This window comes from Berghia stephanieae, chromosome 10 (genome assembly GCF_034508935.2).
Source record: "Berghia stephanieae isolate SIO BIC M18660-M18661 chromosome 10, UCSD_Bste_1.3, whole genome shotgun sequence".
In the NCBI taxonomy this organism is placed as follows: domain Eukaryota; kingdom Metazoa; phylum Mollusca; class Gastropoda; order Nudibranchia; family Aeolidiidae; genus Berghia; species Berghia stephanieae.
The window spans coordinates 23,241,943-23,249,753 of NC_088369.1; the positions used below are offsets into that span (position 1 = coordinate 23,241,943).

General features: G+C 39.1%; 1 protein-coding gene across 1 annotated transcript in view; it reads right to left on the reverse strand.

Moving 5' to 3' along the window:
* The window catches only part of LOC144980843 (leucine-rich melanocyte differentiation-associated protein-like), a 14,866-nt gene extending 10,166 nt beyond the window's left edge, over positions 1-4,700 (reverse strand). Inside the window, exons 1-2 of the mRNA XM_078928705.1 lie at positions 4,407-4,700; positions 2,486-2,619 (exon numbers count right to left, since the gene is read on the reverse strand). The gene's annotated coding sequence lies outside the window, so the exon portion shown is untranslated. The remainder of the gene's footprint in view (positions 1-2,485; positions 2,620-4,406) is intronic.
* Positions 4,701-7,811: the final 3,111 nt, after the last annotated feature.

A 7,811-nucleotide genomic window follows, 5' to 3' on the forward strand; every position in this document is an offset into this window, starting at 1 on the left:
ATTTATTGTTGGTAAAAGTACATATGACATACATCTTCTATACAAAAACAACAACAACAGCAAACAACAACAACAACAACAAACATTATTTTCATGAATAAAATACCTTAGAGGCTATAGATAGTATGCGCTTGGCTAAGAAGCTCATAACATTGCCATCCGGAAGTATAACGGACCAACACACAAAACTGTGCGTATCCATGAACGTTTATAGTCGGGTTAATACAGTTCATTGAGCATTACTCATAAACTCGGATGGCAAAAAACAATAACAAAGACCTAAGTGACGTCATCTTCGAACTATCTATAAAAGAATGTTTAAAACGTTCTGTTCTGGATTTGTCAACGTATCGCCATGCTTGAATGTTAGAATAAAGGACGGAAAATTGGACTGGTCAGCAAAACAGTGTGATGACCAGTGGTCATCTCATGATTCACGTAGGACAATGGCTGATAGGGTATCATGACCCTGACTGATAACAATGGATGGTGTATCGATAACGTATTGGGTAGGAAAGAATAAAGAATTCACATTCCAAATGGGAAAATCTTATAGAAGAAACGATGTTGATGTCACTCGGCTCAGTGTAATCATTTTTAGACAACCTGTTCGTGATTAGTTCTCAGTAAAATAATTCAATCAGCCAATAAACGTTAACGGTTCAACACAGTTTTGTGTACTGGTATGCTTAAATCTGGCTGGTGGGTACTGTGAGTATTTTATCTAAACGTATAACATCAATTGGATAAGATTGGATAATAAGGATTTACATAGCAGTGGAAAATTCCTATAAGGTTTGGACTGGAATCTAAAGACTACTTTCCATTGGGGATAGATCAAGGGAATTGTATCATTATTTATTATTATTATCTTTTATTCATACATCAGCTACTCATATTTCGGTCTACTTTCTGTATGGGCAAATCATCACACACAACCAGTAACCCGAGCACTTCCGGTAAATTTACTTCTTAAAAACTTAAACGATTGATTACAGGATGTGTCCATCACTGAAGTATAAGGACAAAACGCCTTATTTAACTAGTTACTATCTAATTAAGTTGTACCAGTAAGGTCGCGGGTTCGAGCCCCCATCGCCGCCGCGAGGTATATATTCTCTGTTACCTTCTAGCACTTTCCTACTCACTTCATTTCGTGTTACTATTTATTTATTTATTTATTTTATTTATTCATTCATCTATCTATCTTATTGTTTATTCATCTATGAAGACAAAGACAAGAGTTTAAAAAACACCCACCACCCCCTCCCCCCAAAAAACACAAAAGAAATTTGCTTCGTGTCCCAACAAAACACGATAAATAAGAGACTTGATAAAAAGACTGATAAAAACGAGATGAGGCCATTGGTCGTAGATAAACAAGGTCATCACCTCATTGGTTTTTATCACCTTGTCCTTCAAGCTTCAAAGTCTCACTCTTCGTGTTTTGTTGATAACAGGTACACCGGAAACGTCAACATCATCTGTGTTTGGAAATTAACTGGAAGCTTCCAATCTTACTATTGTTCTAATAATAATAATAATAAGAAGAAGAAGAAGAAGAAGAAGAAGAAGAAGAAGAAGAAGAAGAAGAAGAAGAAGAAGAAGAAGAAGAACAACAACAACAACAACAACAACAACAACAACAACAACGACAAGTATCTATAGCGCCTATGTATCCACTTAAAAGTGCTCTGCAGCGCTTTATAATTAACTCAAAGCACAACCACAAGCACTGACACACAGCCACACACACACACACATACACACACATACATACACACACACAAACACACACACAAACACAAATACAGGCCTACACATATGTATGTATATATATTTTTTTTAAAACCATCAGTCATAAAATGTTAGAACACTAGGTGCAGATTTTGTTCTAAAACTGAGAGAGTTCCACAGATACGTAGCCGCACAGTTAAAAGCTTTTTGGTGAAAAATTCATTAAAATAAATTCTGATGATCTTAAGACACGACTAGGTGTATAGACATCAATAAGGTCTTGTAAGTGAGAAGGACCTACATTAGAAAAACATTTATCGGGAATGAGATTAGCGGAAGAGTAGCGTCCCTTGATTGGACGTCACCTTACAGAGAAAACGTCAATTTGGTTTTGAAGTGTCTCCAGCCGCTTTCACCGGAAGCGAGGACGAGAGACGCATGCGCACAACCAACATGACGTTCTCTCTCTAATAACTTTTCCGCCGGTGACGTCACAGACTATGGGTGACGTCCAATCAAGGGACGCTACTCTTCCGCTAATTTAATTCCCTATAGGCGTATAAAAGAATTTTGTAGTCTATTATGTAGTGAACACGGAGCCAGTGAAGGTCGTGTAAAGTAGAAGGAATGTCGTGTTCTCTCCAGTTTTTAATGAATGTATTTGTTCGAGCTTCATGTAGCAGCAATGTTTACAATTTTATATAAATTAATCAATAATTTGAAAAGAGAAGAGCAGGGCTTTGCTTACCTGTGGTCAAGGGATTGTGTCTAGAAGCGTCTCCTGATTCACAATGATTGTCCAGACAATTAGATTATAAGAGGCCAGTCATGGTCTACTGACCGTCAATCATCCCGGCAATCATCGGATGGACATGCAGCAATCTTTATCAGGATTGAACCGATTGCATTCAAGAATAGATCAATTACTGTCAACATTCATTTACATAGGAGCACATTTTCACTAGGTTACTGTAATACACTCAATACGCTTCTCAATGGTTCATTTATTCCACCAGCAAGCCATATGGAACCGTTTTTTCCTTTTCATACAGTACCAGTCGCCTGTTAGCCATCCTTACTGTTCAAACTCTTACAATATCCGTCACTGGTACTCATTCACACATGAGTCGAGTGAGGTGATGTATGCAAAGTGCCTTACCCAAGAACACATCTTCGATGTATCGACCTACTGTGAAATTATCGATATAAATATATAATAATGTAACTCTTTTGATTTCTAATCTATTGATATAGCAACAGCACTTTATTATAAATAGTATGCGCTTGGCTAAGAAGCTCACAACATTGCCATCCGGAAGTATAACGTACCAACACACAAAACTATGTGTATTCATGAACGTTTATATTCTGATTAATACAGTTTAGTGAGAATTGATCATACACATGGAGGGTAAAAAACAATAACAAAAGACCCGAGTGACGTCAACTTCGTTCTATCTATATTATAACTTTAACACAATCTCATACTTCGCGAACAACAACAAAAAATCCATACAAGAAATTATTTGTCGCTTCTAATGGGAGCGATCGACATTCATGTTTTCGTCCAACCTAGTCATCGATCACATGATTTGTTGCTGTACAATGATTGGACATTTCTCAATGTATCTAAACACGCTGCTTTGTTTATGAAAGTTGTAAACATACCCATGAGTCATGCTGAGAAAAATGACCAATTGTAACTTTGGATCTTTCCCAAACTGTGAACACTTTTCACTATGTGGGTCATTTCGAGCACACTATGCCATGTGATCAGTGACCTCGAGCACATGGAAGTGGATTATAGATAGTATGCGCTTGGCTAAGAAACTCACAACATTGCCATCCGGAAGTCTAACAACACACAAAACTATGTGTAACCTTAAACGTTTATAGTCTGGTTATAAACAGTTTAGTGAGAATTACTCATAAACGTGGATGGCAAAAAAACAATAACAAAGACCTGAGTGACGTGTCAACTCATTCTATTTATAGAACATGTCCATTTTTACACACTACATACCTTCTCTGTCGAACTCTGAAGAAAGAGAAAACACATTTTTAAAACATTTTGTCCAGAAAACACACCCTTCATCCTACCATCGATGAACGTGTCCTTGACCTTGCCAAAACTCTTAAAACTTACTTTCTTGAGCTTAAGCTTTTATATAGCGCGATATCCACCAAACGTGCTCAAAGCGCTTTACAAAAAGTCCATGACCAACAGCAGCACGTATCATGTAGAACGATACATGACGCCTGTTAGGCGATAATACAATTTTTTTCCCGATAGAGACAACGCTGTTAACGACCAGGTACTCATTTTACACCTGAGTATGGTGAGAGAATGTGAGACTATTCCAAAAACTCACCTATGCGCTCGAACCCAGGACCTTCCGATGTGAAAGCGAGTATCATCCCATTAGACGACATCGCCGCACAAGACATTCTTGAAGTCCCGGGCTTAGGAGTTTTTAAATTATTTTTTAAAGTTGTGGCTCATTTTAATCTGTCGATATTTGAAGGATGAGCTATCTGGCCAAATTTTTTAAAATGTCTTCCGTTTGTTTTCCAGAAAGCGACATTACAGTCATGACTATCAGACTACACAATTCGTATTGATTGAAAGACAAATATTACTGATATATACGTCTAGGTAAAATACTCACAACATCCGGATAAAGCGTTCCAACACACAAAACTTTGTATAACCTTGAACGTTTATAGAATGATTGATATAATTTAGTGAGAACTAATCACCAAATTGGCTGTCTAAAACAATAACAAAAGAGCAGAGTGAGGTCAACGTCGTTCCTTCTAATGCCAGACCAGAAGTTCCACGAATTTCAGTCTCAGTATAATTTTAGGACACGGAAGAGTTACACATCCTTGCAGCGACGTGAATAACTAAGCACATGACAAACTATTGGGAATGGTGATGGTGGCCCAGTGTGAGGTCATGTGACGTGTTGGTGACAAATTGGTATTATCTACACACCTAATTAATGCGCTGTAGAATTCAATGGCTGCTTTTCCAAAACTCGTTAAGTCGATTTTTCTACTTTTTAAGATTTTCCATCCATGAGATAAACTGAAATGTAAATTTTGTTTTAAATATCAAATGGCACGAGATTTCCCCTAGCTAGATTAGTGTGAATTCGATGTTTAAATATGATAAAATAACAGACCGAATGAGAAATTTAAGGGGAAATAATCCTCAATATCTCAAAATGGGAAAAACGGAGTTGGGAAGTTTTGTAAAGCCACTCCCATTTGTCATCATTGACCAATCGACTGTCGCTTGCTGTTCTTGTTATCTGTCATGGCCGCGGGGTCATGACCTATCCAATCGATCTTCTCGTGTTTATTGTTTTTGTTTTTGTCACTGATCAGATGTGGAAATCTCTCTCAAAGCATACTTAGTCATCATATCCAGATAGAAAATGATTTGACACACTCAAGCAATCTATAGATAGAACGAAGATAACGTCACTCATGTCTGTGTTATTGTTTTTTTGCAATCCATGGGTAATGGGTAATTATCACTAAACTGTAACCAGACTATTGATAGTTCGAAGATGACGTCACTCAGGTCTTGGTTATTGTTTTTTGCCATCCGCGTTTATGAGTAATTCTCACTAATCAGTAATAACCAGACTATAAACGTTCTTGGTTACACACAGTTTTGTGTGTTGGTGCGTTATACTTTCGGATGGCAATGTTATGAGCTTCTTAGCCAAGCGCATACTATCTATAGATAGTATTCACTTGGCTAAGAAGCTCACAACATTGCCATCCGGAAATATAACGCACCAACACACAGAAAACTATGTGTAACATTGACGTCGCATAGATAGAACGAGGTTGACATCACTCGTGTCTTTGTTATTGCTTTTTGCCATCCGCGTTTATGAGTAATTCTCACTCAACTGTATTAACCAGACTATAAACGTTCAAGGTTACACGTAGTTTTGTGTGTTTTTGGTCTGTTATATTTCCGGATGGCAATGTTGTGAGTTTCTTAGCCAAGCGCATACCATCTATTGGATTCCATAGATAGTTCGAAGATGACGTCACTCAGGTCTTTGTTATTGTTTTTCGCCATCCGGAGTTTATCCAGGTTTCTATAGCGTGAAACGGACAATAGCAATTGCTTGTTACCCTTTGGATTGGACGCTGGTCTATCGCAACTTCCCGCCAGCTCTAACAGATCCAGCAACCCAATCACTGCTGGGTGAACAGGAGGGGGGGGGGGGGGTCAGAAAAGAATCTCGACTGTACCCGGGATCGATCTCGTTCCCTTTGATTGTGAAGCGAGTGCTCTTCCAACTGAGCTATCGGGACCTTCAACGTACATAATATGTGGCCAACAATTTCAAAACAGTACACTGTTCGAGTGAACCGTCTGTTCAAAACTATTATATATATATATATATAAAAATAGGGAATGAGATTAGCGGAAGAGTAGCGTCCCTTGATTGGACGGGACGAGAGACGCATGCGCACAACGAACATGACGTTCTCTCTCTAATAACTTTTCCGCCGATGACGTCACAGACTATGGGTGACGTCCAATCAAGGGACGCTACTCTTCCGTTAATCTCTTTCCCTATAAATACCTGAGTGAAAATGATTAAATGTTCAAATTCCCACCATCTTCGAATCACCTGATAAAACTTGCCGTTTCGAAACAGCCAGGGAAATGTTCTATGACGTAACAAGACGTGTATTTCCTATTTAACTCCATTGACTAATAATAACTACAGCGACTTTCTCTAAAGTTTACACTAAAGAATTTGCAGGGGTTGAAGGTCACTTCCTCAAGTACAGTGGAACCGACACAAACCGAAATCATGGGAACGTTGGGAACGGGTGGGGGGGGGGGGGGGGGCTGAGTGGTTTGGGCATTGTATTGTGATCCGGAAGTTTCCTGTTTGAGCACAGATTCAGTCATTTTCGGTTGTTTTCTTTTTTCGCCATTTATATCACTGTAAAGCGCTTAGAGCCTGTGACAACGGGGCAAAGCGCTATGTAAATGCCATTTATCATTATTTTATTATATATTATATTATACGTTACTGAAAAGCCGGATCACTATTCGACACAAAAGTATTGGATTGGATTGTGTGGCTATGTGGTCGTGTGGTACGACACTCGCTTTCGGATCGGAAGGTCCTACCTAGTAGGTTCGAGGCTCGCTCGGCGCATAGTTGAGTCCTTGGAAAAGGCTCTCTTCTCACATTCTCTCGCCGTACTCATATGTAATGAGTACCTGTTCGTTAACGGCGTTGTCTCTGTCCGAAATTTTTTTTTGTAATATCGCCTAATAGGCGTCATGTGCCGTACTACTGTTAAGTGTTGCTGTTGGCCAGGAGCCCCCTTGTAAAGCGCTTTGAGCACGTTTAGAGGATATTGCGCTATATAAGAGCTCAATTTTTTAATATCTTTCTTTTTATTTATGTTTTCATTGGCTTTTTTCAGGGTTTTTTTTTGTTGTTATTGGCGAATTTCGTTTTTTGGAATTTTGTTCTTTTTTTGAAGTTGTTATATTCATTATTGTTTATTAATATTATAATGGAGCATCCATATAGCGCAATATCCACTAGCCGCGCTCAAAGCTCTGTACAAGAATACCCTAGCCCACAACTATACTTAATAATATGACGGACCAGACATGACGCCTATTGGGCGATGTTACCTTTTTTCTTCCAACAGACTTCGCTGTCAACGGCAAGGTACTCATTTTACCACCTCTCTAAATTAACACAATACATTTGACTGTTTCCCTCTCAACCAAGGACTCCGGCAAGGGCCAGGACAAAATTAAAACCAAGTTTTTTCATTCCAAAACAAAGGCAGAAAGCAATTTAAAAAAAAAAAAACAGATATAAGGGGATAGAAGACACAGTATGTACCCCCCTGCCCACTATGGGAGGCCAGGAACCCCACTCAGCCTGCCCACCATGGGAGGTCAGGAACCCCACCCAGCCTGCCCACTATGGGAGGTCAGGAACCCCACCCAGCCTGCCCACTATGGGAGGTCAGGAACCCCACCCAGTCTGCCCATGGGAGGT